The following is a 26,128-nucleotide window of genomic DNA, read 5'->3' as shown; positions in this document are numbered from 1 at the left end:
AGGAGTATTTCAAAATAAAGTTTGCCAGTGAGCCACGTACAGAGATATCTCAAGGCTCAGTAAAAGAGGTAGGTTAAAAGCCTGAAAGGAGGAAAGAGAATAAAGAGGTAGAGAGGTTCAGGGAGGGAAATCCCGAGCTTAGGACCCACAATCCATTTACAAGTAATGGGCCCAGGAAGCTCAAAGCACGGCCGCCAATGGTGAAACAATTAAAATCGGGGATGCTGAAAAGGCTAGAGTTAGAAAAGTGCAAGTATCTCCAAAAGTTAAAGGGCTGGAGGAGGTTAAATGTAAATGGAATGAAGATACCAATTATGGCAATACTGAATTTGTGCCTCAAGCTCAGAATTATGTGAACATGAACGTGAATTCCCTATTCTCCAAATCTTTAGTTCGTGCAAGAGCTGAATCTGTTCATTTATTGCATAACTTGCTGAAGCTATGAGTCAAATGAGATTCAAACGATTTAATTGAGAATTATAATAGAGAACATGGGGTCAGTAAAGCCTTAATGGGAAATATCACGTACTGCAGTGAAAGCATTTCCATATTTTAGCTGTTATAGAATTGTATAATTATTTATGTAGATTCATGCTTTTTACTGTATTTTTTATTCAATAATGCAATGTTCATTACCTGAAAATGGATTGTGTTGAATTATTCAATGTGTTTGGATCAGCTGGCTTCAGTCATGAAAATGAAGTATTCCAAAGTGCTGTAATTTTAAAGTGTTCACCACAATACATGAGGGTATCTGGGGAATACAGCCCTAAAAGAAAATACTTTCTAGCAATGCTTCCATAAGAAAAATGTACACTTTCTTTAGTTGAGTTCTGAAAAGCATTTTTGCTGGAGGCCATTATTTTTTATTGATTTCTCTCTCTCTTTGTTAATGTCAAACATAATAATTTTCAAGAGTAGGAAATCCCTCACCCCAGTGTATCTCTTTGAATTATTTGCAAAACATCTGAGTTGCCAAGCCATTAAAAAACTTCAATTTTTTTTTTTTGCTTGAAGTGGAATATTTGTTTCCACCTGCAGGCTGACACACATGATGTCTCCTTCACAAATATCACTGATCCTGAATGGAATGTCACATAGAACAAGTACTATTTAACATGCTGAGAGTCAACATGAAGTAAAATGCTTTGTCCACTCATCCCCATCCAGTGGCCTGTATAAGTTTAAGTACATCCTTTTTCAGAAATCTTGTCTTCTACTACCCTCAAGAGGAGTAGGCCATTCAGCCCCTCAATCGTGCACTGCCATTCAAGTTGTTCATTGCTGATTTGTACTTCAACTCCATCTACCTACCTTAGCTGCCATTATACCCTTACCGAACAAAAGTCTGCCGATCTCGGTCTTGAAAACTCCAGTCGCTCCAGCATCCATAGTCTTTTGTGGGAGAGAATTCCAGATTTCTACTATCCATTCTGTGAAGAATTGCTTCCTGATTTCCATCCTAAATGTCATAGCTCTAATTTAAAGACTGCGCCTCATTCTTGATTCATTCACCAGAGGAATTGTTTTTGTATCTACCAAATTGAATCCTTTTAACATTTTAGCACCTTGATCAGATCACCCCTCAATCCTCCCTACTCTTAATCTTTGCCGAGGCTGATAGGTTATTTGACCATGGGAGTAACTACAGCTGCACACACTTATCCACTTCCAGCACAAAGACTGGATAGTAAATAAGATCATTGCAGTGAAAATACATTCAGTGAAGTAATTTATTTATTAAAGAGGGGAACTGATAGAGGTGTATAAGATTACGAGGAGCATAGATAGGGTAGATAGGAAGGCACTTTTCCATTAGTAGAGGGGTCAATAACCAGGGGGCATAAATTTGAGTAAGAGGTAGAAGGCTACGAGGGGAGTTGAGGAGAAATTTTTTCACCCAGAGGGTGGTGGGAGTCTGGAATTCACTGCCTGAAAGGGTGGTTGAGTCAGAAACCCTCGTAACATTTAAGAAGTATTTAGATATGCACTTGCATTGCCATAGCCTCCAGGGCTATGGACCAAGCGCTGGAAAATGGGATTAGTGTAGTCAGATCTTTGCTGACCGGCACAAACATGATGGGCCGAATGGCCTCCTTCTGTGCTGTAAAGGTCTATGAGTCTCTGAGTCTATGAGGTGATTACACAGTGATATACAATCAGGAGGGATTTGCTCTGGGGCTCCTCAATATTGTCTCATGGCATCCAGGACAAGTGACAAGAAAATAGTTGGTTTGGTAGTACAGAACTTGAGTATTGCCATGCTAGAAGCTGCATATATTAATACACAGAGCCCTATTCTTTGCAGACAGAAAGAATATGTACACACATTTTTAACATTTGTTCATGGATGTGGGCATTGCTGGGGTAGGACTATTTTTTTTATAATTCATTCATGGAATGTGGGTATCATTGACTAAGCTGCATTTATTGCACATCCCTAATTGCCCTGGAGAAGGTGGTGGTGAGCTGCCTTCTTGAACCACTACAATATATAATTTTTTAAATTTGTTTATGGGATGTCAACATCACTGGTTAGGCCAGCATTAATTGCCCATCTCTAATTGCCCTTATTCAAAGGACATTTTAGAGTCTGGGGTCACATGTAGGCCAGGTAAGGACAGCAGATTTCCTTCCCTAAATGGCATTAGTGAACCAGATGAGTTTTTAGGACAATTGACAATGGTTTCCTGGTCATCATTAGACTTTTAATTCCAGATTTTTATTGAGTTCAAATTTCACCATTCAAATCCCACCCTGGTGGGATTCAAACCCAGGTACCCAGAGCATCATCAGTCCAGTGACAATACCACCATGTCACTGCCTCCCCGCAGTGCTGTTAGGAGGGGAGTTCCAGGATTTTGACCCAGCAACAGAGATATATTTCCAAGTCAGGATGGTGTATGGCTTGGAGGGAACCTTGCATGTGGTGGTGTTCCCATGCATCTGATACCCTTGTCCTTCTGGGTGGTAGAAGTTACAGGTTGGAAGGTGCTGTATAAGGTGTCTTGATGAGCTCCTGCAGTGTACCTTGTAGATGGTACACACTGCTGCCACTGTAGGTCAGTGGTAGAGGGAGTGAACGTTTGTGGATGAGGTGCCAATCAAGCCGGCTGCTTTGTCCTGGATGGTGTTAAGCTTCTTGAGTGTTGTTGGAGCTGCACTCATCCAGGCAAGTAGAAAGTAACAGTCACCAGTTAACTGGTGCATTCTCCATGCCAATGCCTCTACCAGTTAGAGTCCACTTGCCAGCACTTACTCAGCAATAACCTGCTCACTGACGCTCGGTTTGAGTTCAGCCAGGGCCACGCAGCTCCTGACCTCATTACAGCCATGATACAATACGAACAGAAGGGTTGAACTCAAGAAGCGAGGTGAGAGTGACTGCCCTTGACATCAAGGCAGCATTTGACTGAGTGTGGCATCAATTAGCCCTCGCAAAATTGCCCAATGAGGATCAGAAAGTAAATTCTTCACTGGCTGGAGTCATACCTAGCACAAAGGAAGATGGCTTTGGTTGTTGAATGTCAATCGTTTTAGCTCCAGTGCATTGCTGCAGATGTTCCTCATAATAGTGTCCTAGGCTCAACTATGTTCACCTGCTTCATCAATGACCTTTCCCCCATCTTAAGGTCAGAATTGGGGATGTTCACTGATGTAAGAGCTTCCTTTCTGATTTCTCCATAGCCCATAAAGGAGTCCCCCAGCGGCATTGTCCATCCCCACGAGTCTGGTGCTTCGCTGGACGGTTCACCCCTGCAATCATTGGGGCTCTCTTGCCTGGCCCTGGCACATCAAAAAGGTTTCTTACCGGCTGTTTGATGGTAACTCAACATGGGGGCCCCCTCTCCTCCTCGCAACAGCCTGAGGAGCACCTACCTCTGTTGGTAACACTGCCAAAGTTGCCAAGTAACTAGTACTCTGATTCGGATAGCATCTCTGAATGTGAGCCACCATCCTCGATGAGTGGTGGTTTTGGCTAATTTGGGCTTGGGATCTGTTTTTAGTCATGGCACTGGGACCTCCTTCCTTTAGGTAAAATTCAGCCCCATGGTTTCAACACAGTGACAATTCAGAGAGGAGTGGAGAAGAATGATATTTTTAAGTTCAGAGGGACAGCGGTGGGAAGTTCAAAGAAGCCTTGACATTTTATGTGTTGTGACCCGTGAAGAATGTGAAGCGATCTTGGTCTTGCTCAATTTACTAGCCTGATAGTGAATGGTCAGAAGTTAACACAATCCCTGACAATGTACCTGTCATGCTTCACCAACATATGGGGTTCAATCTCATGAAAATCTTAACATTTGTTTCTTTTTCAGTGATATGTATTTATAAACGCCCAGCCAATGGGGCTACAGACATCAATTTCCCAATGAAAGGGTGGAGAGGAATGGTTGGCTGGGCAAGGAATTCTGAAGATAAAGTTACTGTTTCCAAAAGCATCTTTTCAACAGGATCAACAGGTAAGATGGTATTGTAAACATTTCCTTTTATTACTAGAGCTTCAGTCATCACAGTAGAAAGCTCACTCAGTCTGTTGAAAATACCTAGGGCTGATCTGATTTTTATTGAAAGGCAACCGATTCACAGTTAGTAAATTTGCCATGATGTTGTCCACACAGCATTCTCCTGGAGTTCAGGGCATGGTATGGCCTCAAAATGGGGTCACTAGCCTTACAGCGTTGTTGACACCGATGATGCATCTGGCTCTATTTTGAAAGGGGCCTATTGTCCGGTGTGTAAACACTGGTCTGTTTAAAGTTATGGGCCCTTTTTAACATGGAAATTGAGGTCCTATGATATAAATAAGACCCCAATTACTGGGAATCATATAGAGGTCACAATAGTGAAGGAGGCCATTCAGCCTGCATTGTTGCTGCCAGCTCTCTGCAAGAGCAACTCAGCTAGACCCATTCACCTTCCTTTTCCCCATAGCCCTGTAAACTTTTTCTCTTCGGGTAATTATCCAATTCTCTTTAGAAAGCCATGATTGACTCTCCATCATTCTTTCAGGTAGTGCATTCCAGATCCGAACCATTCATTGCGTAAAAAAAGATTTTCCTCTTGCCACCTTTGGTTCTTTTGACATTCACCTTAAAGCAGTATTCTTTGGTTCTCAACTGTTTTGCCACTTGGAGCGATTTCTCACTATCTACTCTGTCCAAGTCAATCATTAGCTTTACCACCTCTATCAACTTTCCTCTCAAACTACTCTTTTCTAAGGAGAACAGCCCCAACTTCTCCAATCTGTCCACATATCTGAAGTTCCTCATCCCTGCAACCATTCCAGTAAATCTTTTCTGCACCCTCCCCAGCACCTTCACAACCTTCTGAAGGTGCAGTGCCCAGACTTGGACTCAATACTCCAGTTGAGGTTGAACCAGTATGTTAGAAAGGTTCATCAGAACTTCCTTGCTTTTGTACTCTGTGGGGTGGAATTTTGCCAAGCAGTCTTGGTATCAGGAGTTTGGAATTTTCACGGTGCTACAATCCCCTCTCCATCCTGGAGCAGATCCCCCCTGCCCTATTTTTGTGTCAGGGAGATGGGCATGGACTGGAGACATGTCCGCCACCTCCAGAGGCAGGCCTGAGGTGGCACTGGAGATGGGGCAAATGCGGGGAGGTGAGGTATTGGCTGTTGTATTCATGACTGTTAGGTCCTCTATCCCTTACCCTCACCCCACTCACACACCAACCTGCCCCCATGATCCCTCCATGCCTTCTCTGCACCCTCTCATACCCCCTATGGTCCCTTCTTTACCTGCTCACTATCCCCATGGACCCTCCATGCCACTCACCCACTCACCCAGTATGCACTAGGTACACCACAAATGGCAAGCCTTTGAAATAATCATGAGTAGGAAAAAAAACATTCAACGTTTCCTTTGAAAAGCATTGCCCCTCTTTCCTTCTCATAAAGCTGTCAATCAAACAAAGTTCTTTTGAAGAAACCGTCAATCCACTTCACGCCTCTAAATCATTTCTAAATAAACGCACAGGCATTGAAAAAAACTGTTCAAAGAAACATTGGCTTATTATAAGGCAATAAATCTGTCAATCACACAAAGCTAGTACCTCCCTTCAAGCTGTAGAAACAGGCCCCTGCGAAGTTGAGCCCATTAGCCATTATTGGAGCTCAGCCAAGCATTCATAATAAGGCCAGCAGACAACTGTATCAATGGAAGCAGTTTGAACAGATGACCAGAGAACTATTTTTTCAGATAATCTCTTCATGAATGTTTGGCTATGTTCCAAGAATGGCTAATGAACTAACCTCAGCAGTGGTATGTTTACACAGCTTGAAGGGGAGTGCTAGCTTTGGACAATTAACAGCTTTATTGTATCATAATAACCTATAATTTTCAAGTTTTTTCAATGCCTGTGTGTTTACTTGAACAAGATTAAGAAGTGTGAAGTTGAAGGTTTCCTTTGACTGCCTGTGTTTAATTGACAGATTTATGAGAAGATGAGAGGGACAAATGTTTTTCAAAGGGAATTTTGAATACCTTTTTTTATTCTTGCTTTCCAACTCGAGGATCGGGTTTCCCCCTTGCTTATGACTCCTCTGAGGGGTTGTGAACTACATATCCTAACAAGACAAACCTGATCCCAGCAAAGTAGCAGCAAGTCTCAAATGCCCTGCCTTGCAATGGAGCCGGATTGGCGGGAGTACTACTTGCGGGGTTGTTACACACACTCTTATTCCATGCAAGCAAAAATTGCTGCAAAAGGGAAATAGGGGTGGAAATCTTGGTATCAGGTCCTACCCTCCATTTTTAAAGCCCTTCCGCCTCCATTCTAACATGAACAGAGGCATGAAAATCTGGCCTATGTCTCTATATGTAATATATATATATGCCTTATTAATTGCTTTCTCAATCTACCCTGGCACCTTCAACAATTTCTGCAACTATAGCCCCTTCACCGCATTTAGAATTGCATCTTTTACTTTACATTGCCTCGCCTCCCCTCATTCTTCCTACCAAAATGTATCACTTCACACTTCTCTGTATTAAATTTCGTTTGCCATGTATCCGCCCATTCCAGCAGCCTGCCTACACCCTCATAACGTCTATAACTATGCTCCTCACATTCCACAATACTTCCAATTTTGTGTCATCAGCAAATTTTGAAATTGTGCCCTATACACCCAAGTCTAGGTCATTAATGTGGGTCAAGAAAAGCAGGGTGTAATATGGACCTCTGAAGAACCCAATTATTTACATTCCTCAGTCCGAAAAACAACCATTCATCACTCCTGTAACTTAGCCAAGTTTATATCCATGTTGCCACTACCCCTTTTATTCCAGGGGCTTTAATGTTGTTGACAAGCCTGTGACACAGGAGTGGACATTTTAGATTGGAATTGGTTATAGCCTAGGCTGTGCAAACACACACACAAATGTTCCATATGTTGACTTCTTGGAGCCTGGTGATGATTGGTACCATTTGACAGTCGAGCCAGGGGAACTTCAAAATCACAGTAGATGTGGGGCCAGTACAAATTTCAGAGCAGGCAGGTAAATTCTGTATATATCTTTCCTATGGACTAGTCGATATATGAATATCAAAAGTACTTCATGCCAATGCACAAAGCATTTCTGTTTGCAAAACCATCAGCCTTTTTCTGTACACCACCTCCTCGAAGTCCTCTTCTGAGTCTGCTGCAATAGAATGCTGCAAACTTCAAGTGAGTTGGCACCTGTGCCACCATTGTGCCCTTCACTGGCTTCAGGCTACTCATGCTCACTATCTCACCACCTATAGATCCCACCTCTAAACAATCCTCTAAAGTGTGTGCTATTGCAGTTTCTAAGTTGATGGCTTTTTAGTATTCTTTCATGGGATATGAGCGACACTGGCTAGGCCTGCATTTATTGACCATCCCTAATTGCCCCTGGGCAGGATTTTGAGGTTGTTGGGCGGGCAGGCCTGGGAGTGGCCGGGAAACGGCCAAATAACGCCTGCCAGCATGAAACACGTGCTGAAAGGCTCGGTGCTTCCGGGGTGGGGGCAGAAGGGGATGGCGAGCACTGAAGTCAGCGGGGAGCTTGCAATGAAAGCTCCCTGAAGGCAGAGAGCTACCTCAGGGAGCTGAAAAATTTTAAACCCTTAAGTAAAGATTTTAAAATCCTGGAAAAAATTTCCACCCATAAGAATCACTCACCTTAACATGTTGATGGTAAAAACTCTGCCCAAACATATTAATTTTTTAAAAAGTAATATTGGAAACCTCAACCCACCCTTGGATGAGGTTTTCTCAAAAATCCAAAGGCTGCCTGGCCAATTCGCCTGCCAACTGTAATGTTGGAGGGCAACAAAAAAAGGCGGTTAATTCATTGATTAATGGCCTTAATAGGCCGCTTAATTGTTGTGCGAAATATCGCACAAGTGCGCGATGACGTCAAGACGTTTGCCCGACATCATCGCCTGCTATTTCATGCTCAGGCGTGTCGGGCGTCCGCACACCAAGCATAAAATCTTGCCCCTTGAGAAGATGGTGGTAAGCCACGTCCTTGAACTGCTGCAGTCCACGTGGTGTAGGTACATCCACAGTGCTGTTAGGGAGGGAGTCCCAGGATTTTGACCCAGCGACAGTGAAGGAACAGCGATATCTGTTCCAAGTCAGATAGCCTGTGGCTTGGAGGAGAACCTGCAGGTGGTGGTATTCCCATGAAATTGCTGACCTTGTCCTTCCAGATGGTAGAGGTTGCGGATTTGGAAGGTGCTGATGAAGGAGCTTTGTTGGGTTGCTTCAGTGTATCTTGTAGATGGTACACGCTGCTGTCACTGTGTGCTGGTGGAAGAGGGAGTGGATGTTGAATGTGGTGGATGAGGTGCCAATCAAGTGAGCTGCTTTGTCTTGGATGATGTCGAGCTGCTTGAGTGCTGTTGGAGCTGCACTTAGTATTCCATCACACTCCTGACTTTTGTCTTATAGATGAGTTTAGGCTTTGGGGAGTCAGGAGGTGAGTTACACTCTGCAAAATTCCACGCCTCTGACCTGCACTTGAGCTGCAATATTTATATAGCTGTCCAGTTCAGCCTCTGGTCAATGGTAACTTCCAGGATGTTGAAAGTGGAGGTTTCAACGATGGTAATGACATTGAATGTCAAGGGGTGATGACTAGGTTCTCTCTTGATGGAGATGGTCATTGCCTGGCACTTGTATGGCGTGGATGTTACTTGCCACTTATTAGCCCAAACCTGAATGTTGTCCAGGGCTTGCTGCATATGGACACAGACTGCTTCATTATCTGAGGACTTACGAATGGTGCTGAACATTGTGCAATCATCAGCAAACATCCCCGCTTTTGATCTTATGACGGAGGGAAGGTCATTTATTGAAGCAGGTGGTTAGGCCGAGGACACTACCCTGAGGAACTCCTGTAGTGATGCCCTGGGATTGAGATGATTGACCTCTAACAACCACAGCCATCTTCCTTTGTGCTAGGCATGAGTCCAACCAGCGGAGAGTTTCCCCCCTGGTTCCCATTGGGTCCAGTTTTGCCAGGACTCCTTGATGTCAAGGACAGTCACTCTCACTGCACTTCTTGAGTTCAACTCTTTTGTCTCCCATGTTTGGACCAAGGCTGCAATGAGGTCAGAAGCTGAATGGCTCTGGCTGAATACTAACTGAGCGTCAGTGAGCAGGGTATTGCTGAGTAAGAGCTGTTTGATAGCATTGTCGGTGACACCTTCCATCACTTTGCTGATGATTGGGAGGATTGGTTGGGTTGGATTTGTCCTGCATTTTGTGGGCAGGACTACCTGGGCAGTTATCCACATTGCCTGGTAGATGCCAATGTTGTAGCTGTACTGTAATAGCTTGGCTAAGGGCGCAGCTAGTTCTAAGTCACAAGTCTTCAGTACTAGTGCCAGAATATTGTCAGGATTAGTCTTTGGAGTACTAGCGCATTCAGCCGTTTCTTGATATCACGTAGAGTGAATCAAATTGGTTAAAGACTTGCATCTGTGATGCTGGGGCCCTCCAGAGGAGACTGAGATATTATCCACTTGACAATTCTGGTTGAAGATTGTTGCAAATGCTTCAGCCTTGCCTTTTGCACAAATATGCTGGGCTATGCCATCATTGGAGATGGGGATATTTGTGGAGCCTCCTTCTCCAGTGAGTTGATTAATTGTCCACCACCATTGACGACTGGATGTGGCAGGACTGCAAAGCTTAGATCTGACCTGTTGGTTGTGAGATTGCTTAGCTCTGTCTGTTGCATGCTGTTTTCGCTATTTGGCACACTAAGTAGTTCCAAGTTGTTGCTTCACCAGGTTGACACCTCACTTTTAGGTATGCCAGGTGCTGCTCCTGGCATGCTTTCCTGCATTCTTCATTGAACCAGGGTTGGCCCACGTCTTGATGGCAATGGGGGATACCCAGAAGGAAAAAAACAGTAAAAACTGGGAAGTAAGAATACTGGTCTGAACTGGCCTTGTATACTTTAAAATGGAACACCAGTAAAAACTGGGAAATACGAGTACCAGTCCAAACTGTTTTCTCCTTCTGGGTGTTTGGTAATGGTAGACTGTAATAGTGTGGGATATGCCAGGCCATGAGGTTAGAGATTGTGGTTGAATGCAATTCTGCTGCTGCTGATGGCCTACAGTGCCTCATGGATGCCCAGTTTCAAGTTGCTAGATCCATTTGAAATCTATCCCATTAGCATGGTGGCACACAATGCAATATAGGGTATCGGTAATGTGAAGAAGGAACTTTGTCTCCACAAAGACTGTGTGGTGGTCCCTCCTACCAATACTGTCATGGAGAGATGCATCTGTGACTGGCAGATTGGTGAGGAGGTTTTTCCCTCTTGTTGGCTCAGTCATTACCTGTTGCAGACCCAGTTCTAGCAGCAATGTCCTTTAGGACATCATCTCCGTCCCAGCAACAGGACAGACCCAGCAGAGGTGGTGGCACAGTGGTATACAGTTGGGAGGGAGTTGCCCAGACAATCGTCAACATTGACTCTGGACCCCACGAAGTCTCATGACATCAGGTCAAACGTGGACAAGGAGACTTTCTGCTGATTACTACCTGCTGCCCCCCTCAGCTAATGATTTATTACTTCTCCATGTTGAACACCATTTGGAGGAAGCACTGAGGATGGCTAGGGCACAGAATGCACTTGGGGTGGGAAACTCAAAGGTCCATCACCAAGCGTGGCTCGGTAGCACCACTACTGACCGAGCTGGCCAAGTCCTAAAGCCTCTTGTTCTTTCATCATTACAGGCCGGAGTTGCAAAATTGGGTAGGCGCAAGGGTATGGTTGTGGTTAGCTTAGTGAGAAAAGCATGATATGCATGCTTACATCATTGACAGATTGTAAATCAGAAGTGATTATAAGAGGACGTGGGAGCTGAGAAGGCAGATTAGGTACAAGGATACCATCTGATCATGAACACTTCTGTGATGGTGACCACTGTCTCCCCCATCGAGGTAAGGACATGTAGTGGTGCTTAGTTTCTGTTGCCTCTGGTTATGCGCCAACTCATTCTGCATGAGAGAGGGCAATATGTCAATGAGTGTGGTGTTTGGATGATGTGGGCATCATGGTTGAATAGCTGTGCAACCTGTCAAATGTGGGTATGAGGTATGCAACAGTGCTAAGTGTTAAGGGTGAGCTGAAGCTATGAATGTTAAGTATGAGTTGGGATCGATGGAGATTGTACGTGAATGATGGGGATGGGGTGTGGTGCATTGAGTACTGTGCGTAAGGCTAGCATTGCAGCTGTAGGGATATAGTATTTGACCACATATTTACTGATGTTGACCATCTGTATGAGGTCACTGAACTTCTTGCGGCACGATACAGATCCTCAGGCTAGACTCCTGACATTGACCGCTATGGTTACCTGATCCCCACTGCCTTTGTAAAGTTTGTCTTGAAGGCTTCCTGGTTCCCTGTGGATGGATCACATCTCTCATCCTCTCCATCTTTTCCATCAAGGCCTCCAGTAGAGCCTTACACAACCTTGAAGCATTCTGTCTCCCCTGTTGCACCATAATTGGCTCTTCTTCCTTCTCAGACTCACTTCCACTCCAGCAAGAATGGATCTTCCTTTCAAGAGGAGGCTGACTTTGCAGTGCAGCCTAACTTTATCTAGTGCTGGTCTTGCATGAACTTGGGCACCCTACTGCATTAGGGTTAGCATTAGGCAGCCACTCAACAGTGCACTTAGCATGCAGCTATCATGCAAATAAGCAGACTGAAGTGCGAAGGAGTGGGCATGGGTTAATCACGCATCACGATCCCTGTACCTGTTTTCAGGGTGTGCCCAATCTATCCCCACTCATGCTAAGTAAGGCCAACCATGAATGTTGGTTTTAAAATTCCTTAGAATTCTGGAGTTATTGGAAGAATATAACAAAAAAATTATAGAATCTCCCTTCAGGAGATGAAACAGTTTGGATGCAGCCCATGATAGTTCATTCTTCCTATGAATATATGAAAAATGACAGACAGAAAAGAGACTGGTCCGTCCAGCCTGCCCCATATAATTGTGCACCACATCATATACAAACATGGAAGGAACCGATTTAGTGGGCTGCCCACTCCCATACCTTCTCAAACTCTTCAATGTAATTGTAAAAATATTGGAATAATAAATATTCCTTGGTTCAGCAAATCAGCTCTTTCCACAGACTATTGTCAATCCTCCATATTATGGGCTCCACTCCAATAATTTGATTTATGGCAGAATTACTCCTTAATTTCTGGACTTAATCATGGCAAAACACCAAGATACTTAACTGTTCCCATACTTGGAAAAGTTAGGCTGACAGAGAAACATAGGAAATAGGAGTAGGAGTAGGTCATTCGGTCATTTAAGCCTGCTCTGCCATTCAATGTGATCATGACTGATCCTCTGTCTCAATGCCATATTCCTGCTCTCTCCCCATACCCATTGATGCCTTTAGAGTCTAGAAATCTATTTATTTCCTTCTTAAATATATTCAGTGACTTGGCCCTCACAGCCCTTTGTTGTAGAGAATTCCACAGGTTCAACACCCTCTGAGTGAAAAAATTTCTCCTCATCTCAGTTCTATTTGGCCTACCCTGTATCCTGAGATTGTGAACCCTTGTTCTAGACCCCCCAGCCAGAGGAAACATCATCCCTGTATCCAGTCTGTCCAATCCTGTCAGAATTTTATACTTTTCAAAGAGAACCTCTCTCATTCTTCTAAACTCCAGTGAATACAGGCCGAGTCGACCCAATTTCTCCTCATACGACAATCCTACCATCTCAGGAATCTGCCTGGTGAACCTTCACTGCACTCCCTCTACGGCAAGAATATCCTTTCTTAGGTAAGGAGACAACACTGCACACAATACTCCAAGTGTGGTCTCACCAAGGTCATGTACAGCTGCAGTAAGACATCCCTGCTCCTGTGTTCAAATCTCCTCGCAATGAAGGCCAACATACCATTTGCCTCCCTAACTGCCTTCTGTGTCTGCATGCTTGCTTTCAGTGATTGACGTACCAGGATCACGTTGTACATCAAGATAAAAGCAAAATACTGCGGATGCTGGAAATCTAGAACAAAAACAAAAATACCTGGAAAAACTTAGCAGGTCTGACAGCATCTGCGGAGAGGGATACAGTTGACGTTTCTGGCCCCCTATTGAGCTCTCCTGTCCCACCCCCTTCTACCAGCTTACATTTCATCTCATTTCTATATGTCTTAGTTCTGATGAAGGGTCATACAGACGCGAAGCGTCAACTGTATCCCTCTCCGCAGATGCTGTCAGACCTGTTGAGTTTTTCCAGGTATTTTTGTTTTTGTTCACTTTGTACATCAACATTTCCCAATCTAGTACCATTTAAATAATACTCTGCCATTCTGTTTCTCCTACCGAAGTAGATAACTTCACATTTATCCACATTATACTGCATCTGCCATGTATTTGCCCACTCACTCAACTTGTCTATATAGCCTTGAAGTCTCTTAATATCCTCCTCATCACTCACATTCCCACCAAGTTTCATGTCATCAGCAAACTTGGAAATATTACATTTGGTTCCCTCATCCAAATCATTGTGAATACCTGGGTCCCAAGCACTGATTCCTGCAGCTAAGCAAAAAACAATCATTTTAAAATGTAAAAGGACAAGTAGAAGTGTGAGTGTAACTGCTTCAATAAGGAGCTTTGACAGTTTGTTAAAGTGATTAATCGTGGAAGTTAGATGCTGTTCTTGGCCAAAGACATTATTCAATGCCATTAAACAGGAAAAGCAGCTAAGGCCCCACTAATTACGTCCTACCACTCCAAAAAAAACCATTTATTCCTACTCTCTGTTTCCTGTCTGCTTACCAATTCTCAATCCAGGCCAATATATTACCCCCAATCCCACGTGCTTTAATTTGGCACACTAACCTCTTATGTGGGACTTTATCAAAAGCTTTCTGAAAGTCCAAATAATACCACATCCACTGGTTCTCCCTTATCTATTCTGCCAATTACGTCCTCAAAAAAACCGCAGTAGGCTTGCCAAACATGCTTTGCCTTTCATAAATCCATGTTGACTTTGTTTAACCCCTTTGATAATTTCTAAGTGTTCTGTAATCACGTTCTTTATAATAGACTCTAGCATTTTCCTTACGACTGATGTTAGGCTAACCAGCCTGTAATTCTCTGTTTTCTCCCACCCTCATTTTTTAAATAATGGGGTTACATTTGGCACCCTCCAATATGCTGGGACTGTTCCAGAATCTACAGAATTTTGGAAGATGACAACCAACGCATTCACTATATCCATGGCCACCTCCTTTTGCACCCTGTGATATAGATTATTGGACCATGTGGATTTATCGGCTTTCAGTCCCATTAATTTCTGCAACACTATTGTTTTAGTAATACTAATTTCCTTCAATTACTCCTTCCCGCTAGGTCCTTGGTTCCCTAGCATTTCTGGAAAGTTATTTGTGTCTTTCTCCATGAAGACAGAACTAAAATAGTTGTTTAATTACTCTGCCATTTTCTTGTTCTCTATTATAAATTCACCCATTTCAGACTGTAAGGGACCTACATTTGTCTTCACTAATCTTTTCAATTTTTCATATTTATTGAAACTTTTACAGTCTGCTTTTATGTTCTTTGTAGGTTTACTCTCATACTATATTTTTTCCCTCTTAATCAATCTCGTGGCCCTCCTTTGCTGAATTCTAAACTGCTCCCAATCCTCAGGCTTGCTACTTTTTCTAGCAACTTTATATGACTCCTTTTTGGATATAATATTATCCTTAATTTCTTTTGCTAGCCATGGTTGGGCCACTTTTCCTGTTGTGTTTTTGTGCCAAAAAGGAATGTATAGCTGTTGCAATGCATACTTTCATTTTTGAAATATTAGCCATCATGCCATTTAATGAAGCTCTCTAATCTATTTTAGCCATCTCACATCTCATAACTTCATAGTTTTCTTTGTTTAAGATTTAATTGTTGTTAAGGTTTAATCTTTGTTAATATTTAGGACCCTAATTTTGGATCGGACTACTTCACTTTCCATTCTAATGAAGAATTCTATTATGCTATGATCACTGTTCCCTAATGGACCCCACATAACAAAATTATTAATTAACCACTTCTCATTGCACAATACCAAATCTAGGATAGCCTGTTCCCTAGTTGATTCCTCAATGTACTGGTCCAAAAAACGATCTTGTACACCCTCCAGGAATTCATTTTCCACAGTACTATTGCTAATTTGGTTTGCCCAGTCTATATGTAGATTAAAGTCACCCGTGATTACTGTAGCACCCTTGTTACATGCATCTCTAATTTGCTGTTTAATGCCATCCCCTACCTTACCACTACTGTTTGGAGGCCTATAGGCAACTCCAACAAATGTATTCTGCCCTTTGTTGATTCTTAGCTCCACCCAGACTGATTCTACATCTAGATTTTCTGAGCCAATATCCTCTCTCACTATCACACTGATTTCATCCTTAACTAACAACGCCACCTCATCTCCTTTTCATTATTGCCTGTCCATCCTAAATGTCAAGTACCCTTGGATATTCAGTTCCCAGCCTTGGTCACCTTGCAGCCATGTCTCCGTAATCACAATCATATCGTACCCGTTTATATCTATTTGCGCTGCTAGTGACCTGTTGCCCTCCATCAGCAAGGCCAGCCACTTCAACACAGAAATTGCTGTGTACACTGCTGAGATTCCCAAGGCTGAAATCTGTGCACACATGCACTGGCAGTAAATAAGCCTGTCACAAAATACTGCTCTGTTTTTTAAGACCTGTAATATTGATACGATTTGTCCCTTGTGAATCCCCCGACTGAACCTGCAACCTTCTATAGGACACAGGTAGACACTTGAAAACGATAGAAAATAACGGATGAATACAAATACTATCCCCAAAAGGAACACTGCTGCCAAAAGTGTAGTACAATTTTATGGTGGTTCTCTATGTAATCTTTGATTAATCACTGGTGTTCCCCTGTGGAATGGACTGCCCCGTCGAATCCAAAACCGAGATGACTTGCTGGATTTTTTCGATTCCGCTTGAGATTCATAGCACTCACAGCTAGGATGTGATGAATTTCCTGATTTTTTTAATCAGACAAGTCATGAGAAAATCTTCTGTAGCCAACAGTGCTAAATTTCACCCCGAGTGTATTCTACTATAAGGTCTTTGAAAACCTGAGCAGCACACAGTTCCCTGGCCTCCACTTGAAAGAATACCAAGTCCAACTCTTTACGCACACAACATATTTTCAACAGCTGAATCTGAAAAAAAAAAACAAATAGCCAGTTTAGGCAAGATCCAGTCTGACAATTATGTAAAAGTTGACCTTTTCCCTTCGTTCATGGGTTGCAGGTGTCATTGGCAAGGCCAGCACTTATTGCCTGTCCCCAGTTGCCCTTGAGAAGGTGCTGGTGAGCTGCCTTCCTGAACTACTGCTGTCTTTGTGGTGTAGGTACACTCTAATGTAAGGGAGGCAGTCGCTGGATTTTGACCAAGAGACAGTGAAGCAACAGCAATATATTTCCATATTTTAACTTACACTGAAGCAAGCAGGAGTATTAATAAGGATCCGTATCCAAAATGCTAACCTGCTATTTCTCCAAAAATCTTAAGATACAGCAACTTATTATTAAAATGGTAATGTCTGCAGCTGGTGCATTCTTTGCACAGGGAGAGATTCTTGTGCTAGTTTTCAATTGTAAAAGCATACATAAGCTGAAAAACATTTCAGGTATTCCAGCATTTCCTTTGTTGGTTAAGTATTGTTCAATTCCATCTTTCCTCTTTTAGTAAACTCTTCCTGTTTCCTTTTACCCCATTACCTTCAGCAAAGGGGCTCCGTGCAGTGACATACAGGCTCATCAAATTTCCTGTTATAAAGTCCAGGCTGCCTTTCACATCTTGAGATCTGGGGACAAAAGCATTCTGCAGATGTATTAGCTTCTTTTATCAAATTGACTTTAAAGGCTCTTGTCTGATGTTGCCCTGAATGGAATGTTCCTGAAGCAGAAATTTGAGAGACATGTCAAATATTTTCAATGACAGCCAACATGGTCCTTTTATGAAAAGACATTTAAAGCCTACACATCCGCGGTGAATTTCAACCATTTTGTTTCTGTCAAGGTCTACATCCCTTAGTGCTCTTTCTATGACAAATTACATTTCTTTGTCGTTTTTGATTTCAATTAACTGTTGGACAAGTTTGATGTTTTTGTGCTTACATTTGAGGAAAGTTAGAGCAAGAGAATGCAACTTCAGGCACTCAAACCCCAATTTTAAACTAAACCACCTGCTGGGAGGAGGGCAGAATTGGGTCAGACACCTATTTTTACACCCGCCCCTCCATTGAAGTAAACGCATTGTAAATCTGGGCGGGGTGTAAAACAGGCATCTGGCCAGAAGCCACCACACTTCCACCGAATGGGTTAGGCTGGAGTGGCATCATAGGCTGGCCATCTAGAGAGCAATACTCCCTCTACTTAGCCCTACAATTGGGAAAGTGGTCTTCACTACATCACAATGTCTATATTTGTGAGATTGTCAATTTTAAGGCCAGATTATGCCAATTATTTGTTGTTTGTGCTGATATTATACGGAAACCAGCTCCAAAATACACATTTTATTGAATCCGTAAGCTGTTGAGAGTGAATATGCTTTCATCCCTTCAGTATGGGTAAGATTTGAGAGGTAGTGGGCCTACTGATTTCCCTTGCCCTAATAGCTTAAGCTACTGACAATAAACACTGCATAGCAGCAATCAACAAACCATTAGAATATAAATAATAGTACAAGTCATAGGATGCTATACTAACACTGTGAAGTGTTGTGATCAGAGAGCACCTTGAATACTGTTTGGGCCATGAACAAAAAGGGTAATTTTTCACTTGTCCTCATACTGCCATTGGGAGGAGATGCAGTTAGGCACCCAACATTCCGGCATTGGGGCCAGATGGAAAATGTTGGTGGCCACCTCTGGAAGCCCTGTCCAATAATGGAAGGATAGTGGGCTTCTGTTCCTGGGTACTGCTGGGGGGGGATGGTTTCTCAGGGATGGTTTCACAGCAAGAGCGAAGTCCATGGCACCACAAGTGGCTCAGCCGCACAGAGAGGGGGATAAAAGAGTGGGAGAGCAATAGTGATTCTATCACAAGGGGAAAAGTTAGACATTTCTGTGGCAGCAGATGGGACACCAGGGTGGTATGTTGCCTCCCTGGTGCTAGGGTCAAGGATGTCACTGAGCAGCTGCAGGACATTCTGAAGGGGGAGGGTGAGCAGCCAGAGGTTGTGGTCCATATTGGTACCAATGGCATAGGTAAAAAGAGGGATGAGTTCCTGAAAGCAGAATATAGGAAGCTCGGAAATAAAAAAAAATCAGGACCTCAAAGGTAGTAATCTCGAGATTACTCCCAGCGCCACGTGCTAGTGAGATCAGGAATAGAAGAATAAACCAGATGAGTGCATGGCTGGAGAGATGGTGGGGGAGGGAGGGATTTAGATTCCTGAGGCATTAGGACCGATCCTGGGCAAGATGAGAACTCGACAAGCTGGACGGGTTGCACCCCAGCAGGACTGGGACCAATATCCTCACAGGGATATTCACAAGCACTGTGGGGAGGGTTTAAACCAGATTGGCAGGGGGCTAGGACCCTGAGTGGGGAGACACAAGAGAGGGAAACAAAGATAGGAATGAAAGACAGAAACGTAGAAAGCAAAAGTGGAAAGCAGAGGAAACAAGGGCTAGCAGCAAATAGGGCCATAGTACAAAAAAAAAGTATAAAAAAGACAAGTCTGAAGGCACTGTGTCTGAAGACACTGTATCTGAATACACGGAGCATACACAATAAGGTAGATGCATTAACACTGCAAATAGATTGCAATTATGGAGAAATGGCTGCAGGGTAACCAAGGCTGGGAACTGAATATCCAAGGGTACTCGATATTTAGGATGGACAGGCAAAAAGGAAAAGGAAATGTTGTGGTATTTATAGTTAAGGATGAAATCAGTGCGATAGTGAGAGAGGATATTGGCTCAGAAAACCTAGATATAGAATCAGTCTGGGTGGAGCTAAGAAGCAACAAGGGATGGAAAAGTTTAGTGGGAGCTGTCTATTGGCCTCTAAACAGTAGTGATAAGGTAGGGGGTGGCATTAAACAAGAAATCAGAGATGCATGTAACAAGCGTGCTACAGTAATCATGGGTGACTTTAATCTAAATATAGACTGGGCAAACCAAATTACTAATAATACTGTGGTAGATGAAGTCCTGGAAGGTTTACAAGATTTTTTTTAGACCAGTATGTCGAGGAACTGACTAGTGAACAGGCTATCTTGAATTTGGTATTGTCAATTGAGAAGGGTTTTATTTGACAATCTTGTTGTGCGGGGTCATTTAGGGATCAGTGACCATAACATGATAGAATTCTTCATTAGAATGGAAAGGAAACTATGAAGGTATGAGGCATGAGTTGGCTAAGATAGATTGGGGAACTTCATTAAAAGACATTATGGTGGATAGACAATGGCTAATATTTCAGGAACAAATATATGCATTGCAACAGTTATACATTCCTTTCTGGTGCAAAAACACAACAGAAAAAGTGGCCCAAACATGGCAAACAAAAGAAATTAAGGATAGTATTATATCCAAAGAGGAGTCATATAAGGTTGCTAAAAAAAAAGTAGCAAGCCTGAGGATTGGGAGCTGTTTAGAATTCAGCAAAGGAGGACCAGGAGATTGATTAACAGGGCAAAGGTAAAATATGACAGTAAACTTGAAAGGAACATAAAAGTGGTCAGTAAAAGTTTCTATGAGTATATAAAACAAAAAAGATTAGTGAAGACAAATGTAGGTGCCATACAGTCTGTAATGGGAAAATTTATAAGAAAGAACAAGGAAATGGCAAAGTAATTAAACAACTACTTTAGTTCTGTTTTCACAGAGGAAGACACAAATAACTTTCCAGAAATACTAGGGAACCAAGGGTCTAGTGAGAAAGAGGAATTGAAGGAAATTTGTGTTACTCAAACAACAGTGCTGGAGAAATTAATGGGACTGAAAGCTGATAAATCCCCAGGACCCACTAATCTACTTCCCAGGGAATTAAAGGAGGTGGCCATGGAAATAGTGGATGTGTTGGTTGTCAGCTTCCAAAATTCTGTAGATTCTGGAACAGTCCCAGCAGATTGGAAGGTGGAAAATGCAACCCCATTATATAAAAAAGAGGGAGGGAGCAAACAGCAAATTACAGACCGGTTTGCCTAACCTCAGTAGTAGGGAAAATGCTAGAGTCTATTATAAAGGATATGATAATAGGACACTTAGAATATACCAATGGGATTAGACAAAGTCAACATGTATTTATGAAAGGGAAATCATGGGAAGAATTTTCTCCCCGTTGGGCAGGCCGGTTGGGAGCGGGTGCGGGCAGGCGCCGAGCCAATCCCTGCCCACGATCGGCTGCGCACTGCCATTTTTCATAGGTGGGCCAATTAAGGCCCGCCCAGCGTGATGCGAACCCAGAAGCACTCAGCACTCCCTGTGCAGGTGGGGGGAAGGAGGGAGAGTTGGGGCCGTGCCTCAGGGAGATCAAGTTCAGTGCCAGAAATGTAAAATAAAAAAAAATTATTCAGACATGTCCCCTCATATGACAGTGTCACATGAGATAGGACATGTTTTTGAAGCTTAAGAAAATATTTTATTTAAGTTATAAACCCTTCATGAAACCTCATCTTGCCTGTGGATGAGGCTTCATGAGAAATGCGAAGGCCACCTGGGCTCTTCGCCTGCCCGCCAACCTTAAGGTTAGATGGGCAGCCCCGACACTGGCTTTAATTAGATTATTAATGGCCTTAACAGGCCTTTGACAGTTTGGTGAGCGCGCAGCTGAATCCGGTGCGTGCTCGCCGAATGGAAGATCAGAATGACGAGCGGTGACGTCGGGACGCATGCCTGACATCACCGTGCGTCATTTTACGCATTGGTGTGTAGGCCCACCCCCACATGCTGACCAGTAGATTCTGCCCCATATTTGACAAACCAACTGCAGTTTTTTAAGGACATAACTAGCAGAATAGATAAGGAAAAACCAGTGTATGTGGTGCATTTGGATTTTCAGAAAGCTTTTGATAAAGCTCCACATAAAAGGTTAGTGTGCCAAATTAAAGCACATGGGATTGGGGGTAAAATGTTGGCATGGATTGAAAATTGATTAGCAGACAGGAAACAGAGAGTAGGAATAAATGGGTCTTTTCCAGAGTAGCAGGCGGTGATGAGTGGGGTACTGCAGGGATCAATGCTTGGGCCCCAGATATTCACAATATATATCAATGATTTAGATGAGGGAACCAAATGTAATATTTCAAAGTTTGATGATGACACGAAACCTGGTGGGAATGTGAGCGATGAGGAGGATGTTAAGAGGCTTCAAGGCAATTTAGACAGGTTGAGTGAGTGGGCAAATAGATGGCAGATGCAGTATAACATGGATAAATATGAAGTTATCCACTTCATTAGGAGAAAGAGAATGGCAGAGCATTATTTAAATGGTGAGAGAGTGGGAAATGTTGATGTACAAAGGGATCCTTGTACACCAATCACTGAAAGCAAGCATGCAGGTGCAACACGCAGTTAAGAAGGCAAATGATATGTTGGCCTTCATTATGAGAGGACTTGAGTACAGGAGCAGGGGTGTCTTACTGCAGCTGTACAGGACTTTGGTGAGACCACACCTGGAGTATTGTGTGCAGTGTTGGTCTCCTTACCTAAGAAAGGATATATTTGCCATAGAGGGAGTGCAGCGAAGGTTGACCAGACTGATTCCTGGGATGGCAGGGTTATTGTATGAGGAGAGATTGGGCCAACAAGGCCTGTATTCAATGGCATTAGAATATTGAGAGGAGATCTCATTGAAACATATAAAATTCTGACAGGGCTGCACAGGCTGGATGCAGGCATGATATTTCCCCTGGCTGGCAGGAGTGGGGGGGCGGGGGTGGTCTAGGGCAAGGGGTCACAGTCTCAGGATATGGGGTAAATCATTTAGGACTGAGATGAGGAGAAACATTGTTACTCAGAGGGTGGTGAACCTTTGGAATTCTCTACCACAGAGGGCTGTGGAGGCCAAGTAATTGAATATATTTAAAAAGGAAATAGATAGATTTTTGGAACCCAAAGGCATCAGGGGATATGGATAGAGCAAAGGAGTACGGCGTTGAGATAGAGGCTGAGCCATGATCATATTTAATGGCAGAGTAGGTTTGAAGGGCCGAATAACCTCCCCCTGCTCCTATTTTCTAAGTTCCTATGTTTCCAGTGGCTGGAGAGCCAATAGGATGCCCTCCAGCACTGACACATCAGCAGCCCCACCATCCAAGGTGGGAGCTGCCAATGTAAGTAAGTGAAAGAAATGGCGCCTCAGGATGGATGAGCCCCTCTTAAGACTATTTTTAGAAACATTGAAAGCAAAGAATATCCACAGTTGCGTGACTGTGGGTGTGAATGGGGCTTGTAGTCACCTTGGTTTTTCAGTTGCAGAGGTGGTGGTTTAATATGACTCTGGAGTGCTGGCTGCTGGGAGGAGGCCACCTCCATGCCTAGGCGCATTCCACTCAGCCTCAGAACATTTTCATTAATAGGTCCTTTAAATGTCTTAATAGGCCACCTGTCAAATGCAGGCTGGTAGCTGTCACTGCCCCGAATCTGCCTCTACCAAAATAGCCTGGAGATGGGAAAATGCCAGCAAACTGGCACGCTGCTCTCCGATGCCAATTTTCCAACCTACCCTGTCTCCGACCATGTTGCTAATGCAATTCAAAGCTCTGCCTGAGGGATATTCTCATTTCCTACAACTTTGAGTCTTGAATTTAAGGAAGAACTTATATTTATACAGAGCCTTTCACATCAGGATTGCTTTACATCTAATGAAGCATTTTTGAAGTATAAGCACTTGTCGTAATATAAGAAATGTGGCATCCAAGTTGTGCACAGCAAGGTTCCAAAAACAACATGGTGATCACGACCAGAAGATCTGTTATAATTCTGTTGGAAATGGGATAAATATCAGCCAGGAGATGAAGAACTCACCTGATCTTTTTTTGAATCAGGTCATGGAATCTTTTACAAACTCTTGAAGACAGCCTGGGTCTTTTTTTAACATCTCACCCAAAAGATCGCACCTCTGACAACACTCATCTAACATTGCACTGAAGCGTCAATCTACCGATGTGTTCGAGTTTCTGGTCCCCAGGATTTGAACCTGTAACCTTCTCAATCAGAGGCAAGCATGCTACTACCAAGCCAAGGCTTTTATCTTTTATTAAGCACCTGTGGGTTAAAACCCTTAATCACAAGTTAATTGCTATTCAATTCTACTGCATGAACAGTGTTGTTCCATTACAATCAACCCCATCTGAAGCCCGCATCGCCTTGTGGAAAGACCGGCTCACCAGTCTCGAACAACCCCCAGCGATGGAAATTCTACTGGATGAAAGCCTTCCCCCAGGAGCTAATTGCAACTGGGCAACCTGGAAGTGCCTTAACAGACTTAGGACTGGTGTAGGTCGTTCAAAGGTGTCACTAAGCAAATGGGGATATACAACCAGCCCGACAACTTGTGAATGTGGAACTGAGCCACAGACTATGCAACATCTCCTGCAATGCCTATCGCGAGGGGAACCCTGCACTGTTGCAGATCTTGCCGAATTCAACAACAAGGCGCAAAAATGTGTCCAGTTCTGGCTGGGCCATGTATAGACTGTCCGTGGACATGGTAAGAAGAAGGATTCTACTACCAACCAATGAAGGCTTTTAAATGTTCTAATGTAACAAATACAAATAAAATTCACATCATATTCTATGGGCAGTGATGTAGAAAAAATGGAGGCATAGGTGGTTACATATCTCCCAATCCAGGCATTTAATTCCAGTCAAACATTTTGCAATTATTAAGACATTTTGCTTAGACTAACCCCATCAATGGACAAATGAGACAGGTTTGCCGGTGCGGTGGGGGAGGGGAAAAGAGGGGTTGAGGCAATGAACAGTCTTCAAGCTTCATTCAACTATCCGAAATCATAAATAAAGGGCATGCCTAAAACTGAAAATTGTCTGAAAAGCCAAGGTGCATCAGGAAGTCCTGATTAGGTGTCAGTGTCTGTTGAAGGTCAGAGATGAAGGAGAGATGCTGCATCTTTTCAAAATTTGCTTTATCAGTTACCCACAGAATATATTCTTCTATGATCGCAATAAGCCTTCAATCTTTTTTTGGAGGATGTGTTTTATCACTTTCTAACTGCTTTTCGAGCTCTTCGTTAAGAACTTGTCTACTCTTTCCAACAATTTTTCATAAGTGAATGATAAATTTGTGCTTATGTTTGCAGAGCCGGATGATTCTTCGGTTTACGTGATAGGAACTGTCCTCTATAGAAACCTGGGGGCGTTTCTGGATCTTCAAAGGTAAATCTGAATCAGCTCACACTGAGCTTACTTTAAACATAAAATGACCAGTTTCTACAGTAGTGCCCAAGGGAGCAAAACGTTCTGATATTGGAGATGAACACTCTTGGGGTTGACAACAGCAACTTATATTTATATAGCACCTTTAATCTAATAAAATGCCCTAAGGCACTTCACAGGAGCATTTAAAACAAAAAATGACACCAAGCTAAGTGACTGTTAAGTATCGGGCCTTATTTACCCTGTATATTTTTTTTCCTGAAATTATGATGAATAACTTTCATATCAAAGGCTTCTTCTGTGGAATTTTATAATTTGCTCATTCTGTAGATATTTGGGTAACATTCCCTATAAGGGAATCCTCTCGGACTGCAACAGTTGACCACCATGGATTAACGTTCCTCGTTTTTGGAATTATCAGTGTTTCCTATCAGGAATCTTATTTTTGTTGTTTTCTTCTTATGCTTCATCTCTGCTTGAAACAAAAAAATAGTTGAAACTGAGGTTTAATAAAAGTCTAATGGAAGAATCATTATGTGCAGAGCTTTTCGCTCGGCATGTGGGCAGGCGCCCGACCCGCTCGAGCATGAAATAGCGCGTTTCTGTGAGCGCTTCCTCGTGCCTGCACTGACTTCAGCGCTCGCCCTCCTCCCGCCCCCTACCCTGGCAGCGCTGAGCATTTCTGCGTGCCTTTCACGCTGGCTGGCGTTAATTGGCCAGCCAGCACCAAAACACGGTAGGGAGCCGATCGCGGGCGGCCCGTTTCTGGGCCCACTGACCGCGCCCGCACACTGAACTCAAAAATCTGCCCTGTATAGTTTTGTGTGTAAATATTACGGCCAAAATACTCTCTCTAAGTTGTAGCAATAATTACCTCAGTAGAATAACAAAGGGCAATGGACACAAGGATTTTCATCAGGGGTTCTCCCAGACGGCTGCTGTAACTTTGATATAAATCCTCTTTACACAGTGTAACCTGGGTTTTTACAGAATTTATGGCATCCAATCAGTATAGCCAGTGGAAACTCCTGCTGAGAAAGACTACGTTAGAATATACGTCTCCCGCCCCTTTATTCATCTTTTCTTCTGAGGGTACTGACTCTCACTGAGATACAAAACCACAGGAATCTGCAGGTCTCCAGTTCCATGCCAGCTTCTATTCTTCATAAGGGAGTTTA

The 26,128-nt window shown here is 43.2% G+C and overlaps 1 long non-coding RNA gene across 1 annotated transcript in view; it reads left to right on the top strand.

The window, feature by feature from the left end:
* Positions 1–4,364: 4,364 nt before the first annotated feature.
* Positions 4,365–26,128, top strand: part of LOC144679961 (uncharacterized) — a 36,775-nt gene continuing 15,011 nt past the window's right edge. The window contains exons 1-2 of the long non-coding RNA XR_013576461.1: positions 4,365–4,463; positions 24,875–24,950. This is a non-coding gene — a long non-coding RNA (uncharacterized LOC144679961). The remainder of the gene's footprint in view (positions 4,464–24,874; positions 24,951–26,128) is intronic.

Source organism: Cetorhinus maximus, chromosome 4 (assembly GCF_964194155.1).
Source record: "Cetorhinus maximus chromosome 4, sCetMax3.hap1.1, whole genome shotgun sequence".
NCBI lineage: Eukaryota > Metazoa > Chordata > Chondrichthyes > Lamniformes > Cetorhinidae > Cetorhinus > Cetorhinus maximus.
This window is presented reverse-complemented; position numbering and strand designations above follow the sequence as displayed.